The following is a 15922-nucleotide window of genomic DNA, read 5'->3' as shown; positions in this document are numbered from 1 at the left end:
AATTATATTACTTCATTGCATATAGTACCTTTTAGCAAGGTGCGGATCTTTTTTCTTCATTTCCTTTAATTAGTTCGAGTTTTGCTTTTACTTTGCCTTAGATCAGGATTACTACCCTATTTTTTTTTACTTCAGCTGATGCATAACATGTTCTGCTCCAGCCTTTAACCTTCGCTCTATCTGTATTTCTTGTTCTGCTTCAAATATGTTTCTTGTAAACAACATATTGTAGGATTCTGGTTTTTAATCCACTCTGCTATTTGTTTCTGTTTTATGGCAGAATTTATCACATTTTCCTTTTCACAGTTATTATTATTAACTATGTCTTTCTCTTCATCCTATTTTTCCTCCTGTTTATAATTTTCTCTTTCCTCTCACCCTTTACCTACCCACCAGTACTTCCCTATAGAGTGTGATAGGTTTCTATAACAACTGAATGTGTATGTTATTCCCTCTTTGAGCCAAATCTAATAAGAATAAGGTGCAAAGAATTTTCACCATCCCCCCTTCCCTCTAGTGTAAAAGGTTTTTGTGCCTCTTCCTGTAATGTAATTTACCCTATTCTCCCCTTCTTTTCCAAGTACAATCCTTTTTCCCCTTAATTAATTGTGTTTATCATCACATCAAATTCAATTTATTCCCTCATCCTCTATGTATCCCCCTTCTCAATGCCATAATAAAGACACAGTTCTCAAAAGTTACAAGTATCATCTTCCCATACAGGGAAATGAAGAGTTTAACTTTATTGAATAAAATCTCTTTTTCTTTCCTTTTTACTTTTTTATATTTCTCTTGAGTCTTGTATTCAAAGATCACATTTTCTGTTCAGTTGTTTTTTGTTAAATCAGGAATTTTTGAAAGTCTCCTATAACATTAAACATCCATTTTTTCCCCTGAAATATTATACCCAATTTTTGCTGGATAATTGGTTCTTGTTTGTAATACAAGCTCCTTTGTCTTCTAGAATATGATACTCCAGGCCCTGTATTAATGTAAAAGATACAAAGTCCTCCATAATCCTGACTGTGGTTCCACAAAATTTAAACTGTTTATTTCTGGATACTTTCAATATTTTCTATTCAAACTGATAATTCTGGAATTTAGCTAAATTTCACTAAATTTCAGGCCTAAATTTCACCATATTCCTTGAAGTTTTATATTTGGGTCTCCTTTAGGAGGTTGTAGATAGATTCTTTCAAGGACTATATTTTCCCTCTAGTTCTATGAGGTCAGAGCAGTTTTTCTTGATAATTTTTTGAATGATACTATCCAGGCTCTGTTTTGTTTTCATTTTTTGATCACAGCTTTCAGGTAGACCTATAATTCTTTAGTTATCTCTCCTGGATCTATTTTCCAAGTCAGTTCTTTTTCTAGTGAGATAATGTTACGTTTTCTCCTTTTTTACTTCTTTTGATTTTGTTTGACTGATTCTTGATGTCTCATAGAGTCATTAGCTTCCACTTGCCCAATTCTAATTTGTAACAAATTATTTTCTTCAATTATCTTCTGTACCTCCTTTTCCATTTGGCCAGTTCCACCTTTTAAGGATTTGTTTTCTTCAGTTGATTTTTTTTCCAATTTGGTCAATTGGATTTTTTAAGGAATTGGTTTCTACATTTATTTTTGTCTTTCCTTTTCTAATCTGTTTACTCTCATATATACCTCTCATTTCTTTTCTGAATTTTTCTTCTACCTCTCTTATTTGACTTCTAAAATCCTTTTTGAGCTCTTCCAAGAAGGTTTTTTGGGCTTGTGGCCATTCATATTCCCCTCTGAGATTTCAGATTTGTGTATATTGACAATGTTGTCCTCTTCTGAATTTGTGTTTTGATCTTCCCTGTCTCCATAGAAATAGTTTATGCAGTGTGCTCTTTTGCTTTTTGCTCATTTTGTTTGCTTATTTTGTGACTTTTAAATTTGAGCTCTCCTACAGGGGAGTACCATCCCAAGCTTCTTGTGCTGGGGTTCAGGGGCCTGGTCACCAGCTTTTTGCTCTGGGGCCTCAGGTGCTGGCCACTGGAGGCTGTACATGTTTGGCAACTTATCTTGTGATAAGCTAGGTTCCTCATGGTGATGGTCTGCCATTTGAAAAAGGCCAGGTGAAGTGTTTCTGCATTTCCCCTGCATTGTGGCTGAAGCATGCAGATGTTAGGTATTGAAGGATACCTGCCTGCCTCGAGCTGCAGTGAAGTACAGGGAGGTCAGCTGCTGGAGAACAACTGCCAATCCAAGGCTCTGCTGATGCACGTGGTGATTTTTTGAGCTGGAGTCCATTGGTTCCCCTGGCTGTGCTAAGGCATGTGGGCATGTTGGGATTGTTCTGGTGTTGACTTTTGTATCCTCCACTGCTGTGGGGCTCAGATTCCCCTGCTGGTTTGTTGAGGTGGTGCCTGATTCTGGATTGCTGGGAAAATTCTTTTCCTGGACTGAACTTCCATTTTACTCAAGCAATATGAACCTTATCTGCCAATCTTCTTAGTCTCTTGGATCGAAAGACTGTTCCACCCCATCTTTCCACTGGCTCCACTATTCCATGATCTGTTCTGGGGTGCCAATTTATAGGTGTTCCGGGATGAGAATGGGAGAGGGATAGCAATGTACTGCATATTCCACCATCTTGGCTCCCATAAGTCCTAGTGCTAATCTTGTTTTTCTTCAGTATTTTTGTGGTCTTTTACTAAGCTATTAATTAACTTCTCATAAGTTCTTCATTCATTTTTTTCCAATTTTCACTCTACCACTCTTCTCTCTCAGCTCTTCTAGGAATTCTTGTCCAGCTGGTGGCCAATTTGTATTTTTCTTTGAGGCTTTGTTTATAGCTGTTTTTAAATTCTTGTCTTCTTTTGAAGTTGTCTCTTTAGTTGCCCTGTCACTATAGCAGCTTTTTTAATAATCAGGTTCTGTTTTAGGTTTTCCTCTTGCTACTGCATGCACCCTGTTCTGGCTTCTGCTGCAGTTCCACAGACCTCTGCTGCTAACTTTCTTAGTTGTTGGGTTGGAAAAAATGTTTCACCTAAAGCTTTTGTTGACGATACCACTCTAGAATACAATTTGATACATTAATTTAAAGTTATGGGGAGGGGAATGTTTGGAGAGTTCATTTGGGTTTCTGCCTCTACCCTGCTATCTTAGTTTCATCTTCCAAATTCTATCTCCAGAAGGAAAGTTTTCCAATACCCAGTTACCCCTCTCCCTTCCACTGCCTTTTCTCCAAGATTACCTTCCTTTTATAATGTTTATAGCTAGCATATATGTAGTTATCTATATGTTGTCTTCCTAGTCATAATCTGAGTTTCTTGAGTGCAGGTTTTAGTTGATTGGGTCCTTTCTTTGTGATCCCAACACTTAGCACATTGCCTGACACAAGATGAGTTGGTGATAAATGTCTAGGTGACTTGACAAGCCAAAAGATTCTCTGCATTCAGGAACAACTCTTCCTTCTTGCCTTGCAAGTGTGTTGCTCATCCTAATTAAAAGTTGAGTCAAGGTGACTTTTCATACTATGGTGTTCTCTTCTCCAGAATTAGGTAAAGCACATCCTTCTTATGTCAAGATCTCTTACTATGCTTTAGACTCCAGAAAATACAATGATATTTCCCCCAAGTTTCCTTTAATGTCTTCTAATTTTCTGCATATTTCTTCTCATTGTCTTCTCTTTTCTTTTTCTTCTTTTACTCTATTTTCTCTTTAATTTAATTTAATAATAATTTGATAGTCACTCACATGAGGAGAGTAGATAGAGTATTAGGTCTGCAGTGATGAAGACATAAGTTCAAATCCAGTCTCAGATACTTACTATCTGTGTGACCCTTAACCTCTTTGCCGCAGTTTCTTCAATTGGAAAATCAGAATAATAAAAACACCTCCCTTGCAGGGTTATAGTGTACTGAATACTATTATATTTGTAAAGTGCTTAGAATAGTGCCTGGCTTTTGTGCCTCTTTCTCCATGTGGCCAATTCTACTTTTTCAGTTTTCTTCAGTCAGTTTTGTCCTTCCTTTTCCAAGCTGTTGACTCTCTCTTGCATACCTCTCATTTCTTTTCCCATTTTTTCTTCTACCTTTCTTATTTGACTTTTAGAATCCTTCTTGAGCTCTTCTAAGAAAGTGATTTGGGCTTGAGATTAAGTCATATTCCCCTTTGAGGGTTTGGATGTAGATATATTGACAAGGTTGTCCTCTTCTGAGTTTGTGATTTGATTTTCCTTGTCCCCATAGAAACAGTCTATGGTCATTGTTCTTTTTTTGCTTTTTGCTTATCATGCTTTCCTATTTTCTGGGTTTTAATGTTGATATCTGCTTCTGGCACGCAGGGGGCACTGCCCCAAGCTTCATGTACTGGGGGTCAGGGGCCTCATCACTGGCTTTGCGTGCTAGGTCCTCACATGCTGGCAGCTGGAGGCTGTGTCTGGCAGCTTACCTGTGCTGAGCTGGTTTCTTACTGGTGTTGTCAGCATGTGCTGAGGCCAGGTGGGGTTTTTCTGCATTTCCCCAGGGCTACACTAAGGCCATTGGAGGATGCTTGCCCATCCTGGGCTACACTGAAGCACAGGGAGGTCTGTTGCTGGAGGATGCCTACCTGTCCAGGTCTCTGCTGAGGAACAGGGAGGTCAGGCTGCTGGACGATGCCTGCACCATTCCCTGCAGTGAAGCTTGGGAAGGTTGGGCCACAGGAGAAAAATTGCCTGCCCAGGGCTCTGCTATGCCCATGGTGGCTCTACAAGCTGGAGTCTGATGGTTCTCCTGGCTATGCTAGGGCACGTGTGGGGTTCTGATCCTGGTATTTGCCTACTCTACCACCCTGGGGCACAGGATGTCCTTCTGGTTTACTGAGGTGGGGCTTGCTAGAACTTTTCCTGTCCTGGAATGCACTCTCCTTTTACTCTAGTGAGATGTACCTTTCTTACTGATTCCACAAATTTCCCAGATAAAAAGATTGCTTTACCCCCATCTTTCCACTGGCTCTGTTTTCTAGGATTTCTTCTCTGGCATTATTTTATTTTATTTTTAGAAATCAATAAGAGTGGTAGCAACTTGCTGCTTACTCTGCCATCTTAGCTCCTGGAAGTCCCCTTCTTAACTTTCTTTTTCATTATCTTCTTGTTTTGCTTTGATTGTTCTAATTTTTTTTCTTTTATCTCTCTAATTTGATTTTAAAAGTCTTTTTAAAGTTCTATGAATTCTTTTTGGTCAAGAGACCATTTGATGTTACTCTCTGGAGTAAGAAAGGCTTTCTTTGCTTCAGCATCCTCCTCTGAAGATGAACCCCAGCCTTCTATATTCCCATAGTAACTTACTATATTTGAATTCTTTCTCCTTTGCATACTCATTATATTTTAAATTTGTGGCAGTTTATTATTGTAATCACTTCTACTACTGAGGTATTGGGAAGAGTGCCTCCAGCCTTAGATCCTCCTTCAGTTATCCACTCTAGTCTGGGAACAAAAGCAAGAACTTCTTCCCCTTTAAGTGCCTACTGCTTCTGCAATCACTGGTTATAAGCTAGTTCCTTCTTGCCCTGGGCCATCTCAGCAGCACAACTGGGTCGGGCATTCCTTATCAGCAGAGGTTCCCTTAATCTCCCCACTCCCCATGGTGTCCAGGGCAGGAAATTTCATATGGCTTGTGCCAAGGCTACCTCCCAACCCAGCTAGCCCCAGGGCTTTCATTTGCTGTTTCAGCAGAACTAGCCTGGATGTGTTTATACTTCAGAGGGACCAGATCTGAGTCCTGTGAATATTGTTTGAATTTTCTCCCATTTATCACAGGAGGACCACTGTTCTGCCCTGACTCTTCTTTATTTTCACTGTTCTATGTTCTTCCTGAAGTAGTATTTAGTCTTGTTTGTTGGAGAAATATACAGAGCTTGGAATTTTCTGACCTACTCCACTATCTTCCCAGAATTCTCTCCTCTACTTGTTTCCACAAGTTCTACTCCACTGTTTCTGGAGCTCTCATTAGGTACTTTGTAGGATTATAATTACTGTGACATCTTAGTTATAAGATATTTATTTAAGGTACCATATAACATTTTAGCCTCCTATTTGTCATGATGCTGATAGTTGGGCAAATTCTAGGTGGGTAAAGTACAATCTCTTGCTTTTAATAGTTATGTGCTCACAAAGCAAAAGGTTAGTCTGAATTAGTGCCAGGCTTTCTTCTGATTCCTCATATCATAGGAGTTTGAAAGAAAATTTCAGCAGCCTAGATTGTCAGGGAAATGTTAACCAGTACCACATTAGTCATGGTAAGTGATATTTCAGAGAAACTGACTTTTTGCCAAAGTCGATTTATATTCAGGGTCCTTCCTGGTTTATTTATATAAGTAAGAATATAGAATGAGAAAATGTGTGCATGATATCTTAAAAACTCTAAGTGCCTGGAAAGGATAATATTATTAATTCCTTAGTGATGTGGATATGGAAAATGTTTGGTTTGAGCTATGATCAAATCCACTGATTTTGACCTGAAAACATTTCATTTAAGATGTATGGAAATGTGTATTTCTTTATTTTAAACATATAGAGTGGCATTAAATAGGTGTTGCCCTAGAGCAAGCTTCTTTAAGTCAATATTTTTTTAAAAAAAAATCTGTTATCTGTATTTCAGTATAATTATTTTGCTTTGTAATTTGTTGCATTTTATTAAACATATTAAAGCAGTTCTGAGAAGGGATCCAGTCTTCACCAGACTACTATAAGGGTCTGTGACACACCCAAGATTAATATCTTCAGACTAAAAACTTTATGGAACAATAGCAAGATAATTGGATTTAGAATCAGGAGGCATAGGTTCAAGGCTTACCAATGCCATTTAAAATTTTGTGATCTTAGGCAAGTTACATAATTTCTCTGATTATCTCCTTAATCCTTGGTAAAATAGAAATGACAATTTCATGGAGATAAAGGATCTAATTTAAATCAATTAAGCAAATATTTACAAAGTACTTTCTAAATAAAAATCACTTGGGGGAAACCTCCAGAATTAAACTAGATGTGGTAATGAATGTAAGAAAAAATGGTAACTGCAAAATTCTAATATTTCTCAGGTTAGGATTTCATGTTTATTTCCCATCATTAATTTCAATGAAAGAGTAGACCTGAATTGTCCATTTTTCCTTTTCTTCTTTTTTGGCACTTAAAATATTTTAATTTTCATATTACTTGTAAAATTGGTGAAGTTCAGTTTAATTTTTTTTTAAGTTTTAAATTCTTTCCTTCTTTCCCTATCCTCTCCCCTTATTGAGAAGTCATACAAAACATTTTCATAGTAATCATGTTTTGAAAGAAAACAAAGCAAAACAAGACAAATAAAAAGTGTACTTTATCTGCATTTAGACTACATCATTTCTTTGCAGGTAGATAGCATTTCCTGAGAATAGCTAAGTCATTTTAAGTTAATTATGATACAATATTACTGTTACTTTGTACAATGTTCTGGTTCTGATCACAATGCTTAGTATCAATTCAAATAAGTTTTACCAGTTTTGTTTTTCATTATTTTATAACATAGTAGTATTCCATCACAATCAAAAGGCACAAGTCATTCAGCCATTCTCGAGTTGATGCGTATCTCCTCAATTTCCAATTCTTTGCTACTACAAAAAGAATCGCTATAAATATTTTTGTGGATATAGATAAGAATCCATGATTCCTTAATTTGCTTAAAGTATCACACTTTATGTCTAAATCAAGTACCCATTTTTGTCCTTTCTTGATATAAGATGTGAGATGTTGGTCTATGCCTAATGTCCGCCCAACTGCTTTCCAGTTTTCCCAGCAGCTTCTGTCAAATGGTGAGTTCTTTTACAAAGTTTAGATCTTTGGGTTCATCAAGCACTAGAATACTAAAATCGTTTACCATTATGTATCATATAATACATTTCACTGATCCAGTGATCCAGTACTCTATGTTTTGGCTGGTACCTGATTATTTTGATGACTATCACTTTGTAATGTACTTTGACATCTGGTATGGCTAAATATGTATGTATGTGTACACACACACACACACACACATACATACATATATATATATATATATATATATATATATATATATATATATATATATATATATATATATAAATTTGCATTGATTTTCCTGATATTCTTGACTTTTTTTCTAGGTGAACTTTATTATTTTTGACATGGCACTAAGTAAATTAAATTAGCTAAAATTGTCATTTTTATTATATTGGCCCAGTCTACCTATAAGAAATTAATATTTTTTTTCCAATTGTATATATCTAACTTTTTTTGAGTAAGAAGTGTTTAGCAATTTTGTTCATATAGTTCCTTGGTTTGTCTTGGCAGGTCAGCCCCTAAATATTTTATATTGTCTCCAGTTATTTTAACTGGAATTTCTCTTTCTATCTTTGCCTGCTGGGCTTTACATAATACCTAAAATATATACATAATACATAAAATGCTGATAATTAAATGAGTTTATTTTTTATTCTGAAACTTTGCTGATGTTGTTAATTATTTTAACTAGTTTTTAGTTGATTATTTAATATTCTTCAAGTATGCTATCATATCATTGGCAAAGAAGGATAGTTTTGTGTCCTCATTGCATATTATAGTTCTTTATTTTTTTTCCTTCTCTTATTGCTACAGGTAGCATTTCTAGAACAATATTGAATGATAGTCATGATAATGGGCATCCTTGCTTCCTGCCTGGTTTTACTAGGAAGGCTTCAAGCTCATTCCCATTATAGGTAATGCTTGTTGATGGTTTTAGCTAGGTATTACTCATAATTTTAAGGAAAGCTGTATTTACTCCTTTGCTTTCTAGTGTTTTAAATAAGAATGAGGGTTGTGTTGTATCAAAAGCATTTTCTGTGTCTACTCATATATCATGTTGATTTTGTTGGCTTTCTTATTTAAATGGCCAATTATGCCGATAATTTTCTAATATTAAACCTGGAATAAAACCTAGTAAGTTATAGATCTTTGTGATATATTGCTGTAATCTCCTTACTATTATTTTATTTAAATTTTTGCATCAATATTCATTAGGGAATTATTTTTATTTTTATTTAAACTAATGTTCCTTCTTTTTTGCCCTTACTGGTTTAGATATTAGCACTTTATTTGTGTCATAAAAGGAATTGATAAGATCCTTTCTTTCCCTATTTTTCCATATACAGTATTAAATTTAATTTTTCTTTAACTGTTTGGTAGAATTCACTTGTGAATCAATATTGTTTTGGGGATTTTTTCTTAGGAAGCTCATTAATGGTTTATTGAACCCATTATAATTTTACTTTTCTGTTTATCTTTTTATTCAGCTCTAATATTTTCATATGGATGCAACAAAAATGCTGCTTGCAGCTGCTGTGAATATGTAAGGCCAATAACACTAGCACACAGGAGGGCTGTTAGCACAGGTTCTTTGATCTGCTTTTTTAAGAAAATCAATTTTGAAGGGTTTACAATCTCACTTCAATTAAACATACATATATCCTTCACTTAGCTCAGGGCGGAAAAGTCAGCACCCTGAACTTCAGAGAAAACACAAACAGAAATTACAAGCAGAAATTATATAAATAGAGCAAATAACACAAATCAGCAGACAGGGTTTCTAACTGTCTATCCATAGCAATATATACATAGTTACCAGAGAGAGAAGCACCAACATACAAGTTTTAGAAGCCGGGGGCCTCCTTAGACTTCCCAGAGTCTCGTCTGGTGAAATCACAAGAATGTTCTTCCAATGAGTGAGCTCCAAAGCAAAATGGTAACGTCTGAACATATATACACTTCTTCAGGGTCAGCCCACTGAGGGTGTCACCACCATGTGACTCAAGGTCATGTGAACTAGGCTTTCTTGTGACTTAAGACCCATCATCAAATCAGAGACTCAATGGAAGGTACTTGATTGCCTTAGTGCTGAGAAGCACTCCAAAAAGAGAAAAAAACAGTGAAAAGTCCTACTTTGCTTCCCACTGGAATGCTTGAACATGCTTTATTTAATTAAATATTAATATTTTTTCTTTGAAGAATTATACTCTGTTTTGCTGGGTTGGTGAGTCTTAGTTATAATTCTAATTCTTTTGTCTTTCTGAATGTCAAATTCTGATCCTTTAATGTTGAAGTTGGTAAATCTTATGTTATACTGATTATGGCTCCATGACATTTGAATTATTTTCTATGGCTACTCGCAATATTCACTCCTTGAGCTGGGAGCTATGAAATTAGGGTATAATGTTTCTAGGAGTTTTCATCTTGATATCTCTTTCAGGATATGATTGATCTTTTGTTTACAGTTTCTATTTAACTCACTTGTTCTTATGTATCTTAACAGTTTTTCTTGATAATTTCTTGAAATATGATGTCTATGCTGTATTTTTATTATGCCTTTTCGGTTGTTCAATAACTCTTAAATTATCTTTCCTGAATTTGTTTTCCAGGTCATTTTTTGTGTTATTTTGTTTTTTTCTGATGAGTTATTTCACTTTTTTATTTTTTTTATTATTTTGATTTTATTTTATTATTTACTGATATCTCATTGAGCCATCAACTTCCACTTACCCAATTCTATTTTTATGGAATTATTTCCTTTATTGAGCCTTTGTACCTTTTAAAATTTAGCCAATTTTGCTTTTTAATGAGTTGTTTTCTCCAGTGAATTTACATACCTCCTTTTCTGTTTAGTCAATTCTCCTTTAAATTAGCCCTTCTTCTCAATAAATTTTATATGTCTTTTTTGCATTTGGCCAATCATGTTTTAAAGGAGGTCTCCTCAATTTATTTTTATGCCTGTTTTACCATTTCACCTACTCCAGGGATAGGGAATGTGCAGCCTCAAGGTCACAGGTTCCCCAACTCTGGCTAGTCTTTTTAAGATTTTTTTTTAAAAGCTTGTGCCATGTTTATCAGGCTTTTGAGTGCCTTTTATAACTTTCTTGCAACACTCTCACTTCTTTTTCCCAATTTTTACCCTGTCTCACTTATTTTATTTTTAAAATCCTCTCTAAGCTCTTCTTTGACCTGAGATCAATTCACGTTTTTCTTTGAGGCTTTGAATGTAGCTGCATTGATTGCATTGTTTTCTTCTGAGTTCCTGTTTTGATCTTTCCTGTCACCACTGTAACTTTTTATGCTCAGGTTCTTTGTTGTTTGCTCATTTTCAAAGCTTCTATCTTGACTTTTAAAGCTATGTTTAAGTGGAGCATTGCTTCCAGGGTAGATAGTTCACTCTTTCAAGCTTCAAGTCTTTGTGTGTGTGTGTGTGTGTGTGTGTGTGTGTGCTGCTATTTACAGAGATAGTTTTTGGGATCTGTAAGATTTCAGTTCTTCACAGGTGGCATAACCTAAGGAGATGTATTGCCACTGCTGTCCTGGCCTGTGTTCTGGTGTAAGAGTTACCATGAGCACTCATTTGTTCTTAACTGTTACCAGGGTCCCTGCTCATACTAGTGCTTCTTCTTTCCATGAAACTTCCACCTGTAACTACATTTGAGCAGTGCAACTAAGTGCTGCTCCAAGTGTCAGCAACAGATCCCCTACAATCTCCTTTTGACCAGTTGATTGACCTCCTTACCCTCTGTGGTCTGAAAGCTCTAGAACCCTCTGTTGCTGCTGATCCAGTCTTCCCCAATGCCTGCTGCTGGCTTTTTATTGGACACAGGCTGTGCTGGACTGAATTACAGTCTTACTCCAGTGAGTTATATATTTTCTGCTGACTTTCTAAGTTGTTTTGTACAGGAAAATTGTTTTACCCCATCCTTTTATTGGTTCTACTGCTCTATAATTCATTTGTGAGGTGTTATTTTCATGTTTTGTTTTGGCTTTTTTTTTTTTTTTTTGCAGGGAAATTGGGGAGAGTTCAGGTACAGTCCCTGCCTTAATCCTCCACCTTGGCTTTCCCCCTTTCCTGTTTTTTCTAAAAAAGTTATTTCTTTAAGAAGTTATTGGTAGTTATTCCCTTGCTATTTATTTTTATAACTAATGCCAAATTCAAAATGATTAGCTAAATTAAGGCATCAGACAGGAAATAGAGCCTGATAAACAAAAATTGTATAATAATTACAGATGCATTTTTCCCTGTCATTTTCCACATTCTATATTTAGTTTGCTGAATATAAGGTTGCAATTTGTGCTCTTCTGTTACTGAAAATTTTGCTCCATCACCCTGAGTTTCTTCATCTGTATCTGAAAGTATTACTTTTCATTCATTAAGAGGAGCAAAAGGTTCCATGGTTAAGCATAGTAAAAAAAACCTTTAAAAATATTTTAGTGTACTTTTTTATTTCCTTGAGGTCATTTAAAATGATCTTGAATAAAATTATGATTGCATGTTACAGCTTGAAATTCAGCCAAAATGTAAATGAGTGCACATTTCATTTCAGGCATCAATCTACTTTCAAGTGCTGATGATTTGGAAACTGATAATGAGCTCAATGACTGTCTGGAACAAGATGGAACACATAAAATATTTTGAAGAAATTTCTGTTCATTATTAAAAAAAAATCCTTGTGCCTTCCACACTGCCCAACTAACTGTAATTTCAAAGAGCTGCCATATAGAAATGCCAGTTCACCAGAAGAAAACTCTGTTTCCAGACCAGGAAAATAAAAGGAAACTATGTTTCCTTGGTGCACTTGAAAGTAAAAACAACAAAAGAAGACAAAAATGGAGGGAAATGTACAAAATACCTCACATCCTATTTTCAAGCTTTCTTGGAGAGAAAGACCCCACAGGTATGTGTGCCTACTCAAAAACACAAAAGACTGATAAAGAACATTAAAAAAATGTAATGACAGCATTATGTTTTACATTTTTTAACAATTATAATATTAGAAAGTGTCTCAAATGGAGTAATACTACTTTACATTTCTATAGTTTAAAAATTTTGAAGGGATATTCCTCACAACCATAAAATGAGGTAGATTACACAATTATTATCTTTAATAACAACAAATATTTTATAGTGGTGTTTAGTGACTACTTTTTAAAACCAAATGAAACTCAGAAAAGTGAATCAATCTATCAGCAAGCATTGATTAAGTGACTTCCATGCAACAAATCCTCTGTTAATTGTTGGGGATACAAATGCAAAACAAAAAAACAAACAGAGCAACTCAGCAACAACAATCCAATTTCTTTGTGAGATCTTCATGTCTTTGTCACCAGAAAAGACCCAGTGAGTGAGATAAGAGAGAAGAGGCAAAAACTTAGCTCATGGTTACACAGCTAATAATTGTCCAAGCAAAGATATGAGTATATGAATGTATTTTTTCTGAAAACAAATTTCCACCATCATAATCATCCACATTTATATGGCATTTTTAAGTTTGTAAAGCAAGTTATAGACATCATCTCATGATTCTCAGAACAGCCCAATGAGATAGATTCTATTATTATACTCATTTAATAGATATGAAAACTGATGCTGAAAGTATCTAAATGATTTACCAAGTTTAAATATGTCTGCTAAAAGTCAGAGGCAGATTTCAAAACCAGATTTTCATCACTACAAATAAAGCACTCTACTACATATTGGTGCCTCTCAAGAATAGAAATAGGTCCTTCATTGAATTTGGTGCCTTCATGACATAACATCCCAACCACTATCAATTTACAAGGAAGAAATAGAAAACAAAAGTAAGGTTACAGATTAAGATTTTTAAATAAAATGTTACGCAGTCTATTCTAACTTGTTTTATTTTGCAATTGAATCTCCTTGTTTTTTACTACTAGAATTTCAGCAGCCATTAATGTACCCAGTCTCTTCCCACCCCCCCACCCCCAACCTCCACTAATGGGCGTAGATGTGATCACGGCACCATTTCTGACCTGTACCATACCTTCATTCACACAATCTGAAAAGGAAGCCTGGTCAAATAGAAAAAAGTGGTAGACTTGGAGTCCAAATTTGAAGCTGAAATTTTGTTTCAAATCCTTATCTCAACACTGACTAGGGACATGTCCATAGGGAAATCTCTGTTCCTCCATTTTCTCATTTGTGGAATGTGTTAATAACATTTGCAAGAATTGATGCAAGTACTCTTTAAATTGTCAAGTGCTATATAATTGAGTTGCTATTTTTGTTGCATTGTTAGTTTGCCACAAATAAGTTTTCTATGGGTGAGATGATTCTTATTTTCCAATGAAGGAGAACAGGGAAGGAAACAGAAACTATGTAACGGTTTTATAAAGAAACTTGAGAAAATATCACTTAAAAATACTGTAGTATATAACATTCAGGGCAAGTATATGTTATTGAAGATGATATGGCAAAAACAAAATTGGATATGAATTTTTCCCTGATTTACAATTCCATTGATTGGGAGATCAACTAACAAACAAACATTTTTTAACCACTTACTATGTACTTGACAATTATGATAATCATTGGAGGGAGACATAAAAAGGGAGAAAAATACATATAACTATATACAAAATACATGCAATGGAGAGGAGGCAAATACAGATGGGGTAAACAGAGGGATTCAGGGAGGAGAAGGAAAAGAGGAAGATTCTTTCAGACATGTGAAATAGTAGATGCAAAGGCCCAGACATTAGAGATGGAGTGTCTTCTGTGCAGAATTTCTACTACAAAGAGAGTTTACATAGGGACTTGTTTACACATTAGGTGAGCATCTTCTCTGAGAAATGGTTCTATATATTTGGACTGCATCTTGCTCCACTAAAGGGAATATATAAATTCTTAAATGTGACTGGAACATAGGGTTCTGAGTGGCAGTGCAAATAGAATAAGAAACTAATATAGTCTAAGGAGCATCAGTGATTACAAAAGTGGTAGGGACAATATCTGAATTTACAACTGGGACACAGTGACCAAAAGTAGGGTTTGAATGAGTAAATCAATCAAGTCACAACTTCAGTTTTGTAGTAAGTGTTAAGTAAATATTAAATTAAATGTTAAGTAAAATCTAATCCTTGCTATCTTAAGCAGATGAGAACACTTGTCCACTGAACTAATAAATGATAGGTTTTAAAAGAAGTAAAACAGAATGACTTGGAACAACTGGAGTGATATTCCACAAGAAATTTGTTCAAATTTACCTAAGAAATTTCATCAGATTCTACAACCTATTAACCTACCAATATCAGGCTGATGAGTTTTGAGCCAATGAAGAGGAGATGATGTTCAAGCTATACCACATGGGAAGAAAGAGATTATAAAGGGAAAGAGGCAGAAGCTAAGGGCTCCATCTTGGTCTAGGTCCTTCCTTAATCCTTGATTATTGTGAGGTCTCATAAATTTTAAATGTTGGAAGGACTTCTCCAATTCCTATCGCTGTTCTACCTGGATCACCAGATCAGTTGATGGCAGGGTCATAAGCTGAAGATGGATTGAACATAGCTTTAAGTTTCTATAAAGAGTTCATTTAGAATAGCAACAGAAAATGAATAAGACATTTCTGGGAACTCAGTTACCCCTTTTCCCCATGTTTTTGCTAAGTCTGAACTCACTTTGTCCTGGACTTTGTGGGTGCTGATAGAAGATATTATTATCATACTTTTGGCACACTGTTAAGAACCATTTTTTCTTAATTTACCAACTTGGAGAATATAGATTTAGGGGGTGGAGCCAACATGGGAAATGGAAAGCAGGGACTTGCCTAGGGCTCTCCCCCAGGAACCTCCAAACTCCCATAAAAATGGCTCTGAACAAATTATAGAACTGCAAAACCCACGGCATAGCAGAGGGAAGAAGGGCTTCAGCCCAGGACAGCCAGAATGGTCGCTGGGTAAGGTCTATCCCACAGACCTGGGAAAGGAGTAAAGCGGAGCCCAGAATGGGCGGCACCTGTTCCAGCCAGACCAGGAGCCAGGTGCAAAAGATCCTAGCTCCCTGAATCAGTGAGCTATGGCAGTTACCAGAATTCTCAACCCACAAACACCAAAGACAACAGACAAGGTTAGGGGGAAAAACTGTGGGGACAGAGT

The sequence above is a fragment of the Trichosurus vulpecula genome, chromosome 7 (genome assembly GCF_011100635.1).
Source record: "Trichosurus vulpecula isolate mTriVul1 chromosome 7, mTriVul1.pri, whole genome shotgun sequence".
NCBI classification, from domain to species: Eukaryota; Metazoa; Chordata; class Mammalia; order Diprotodontia; family Phalangeridae; genus Trichosurus; species Trichosurus vulpecula.
The sequence above is the reverse complement of the archived record's forward strand: the minus strand, read 5'-3'. Positions refer to the sequence as shown.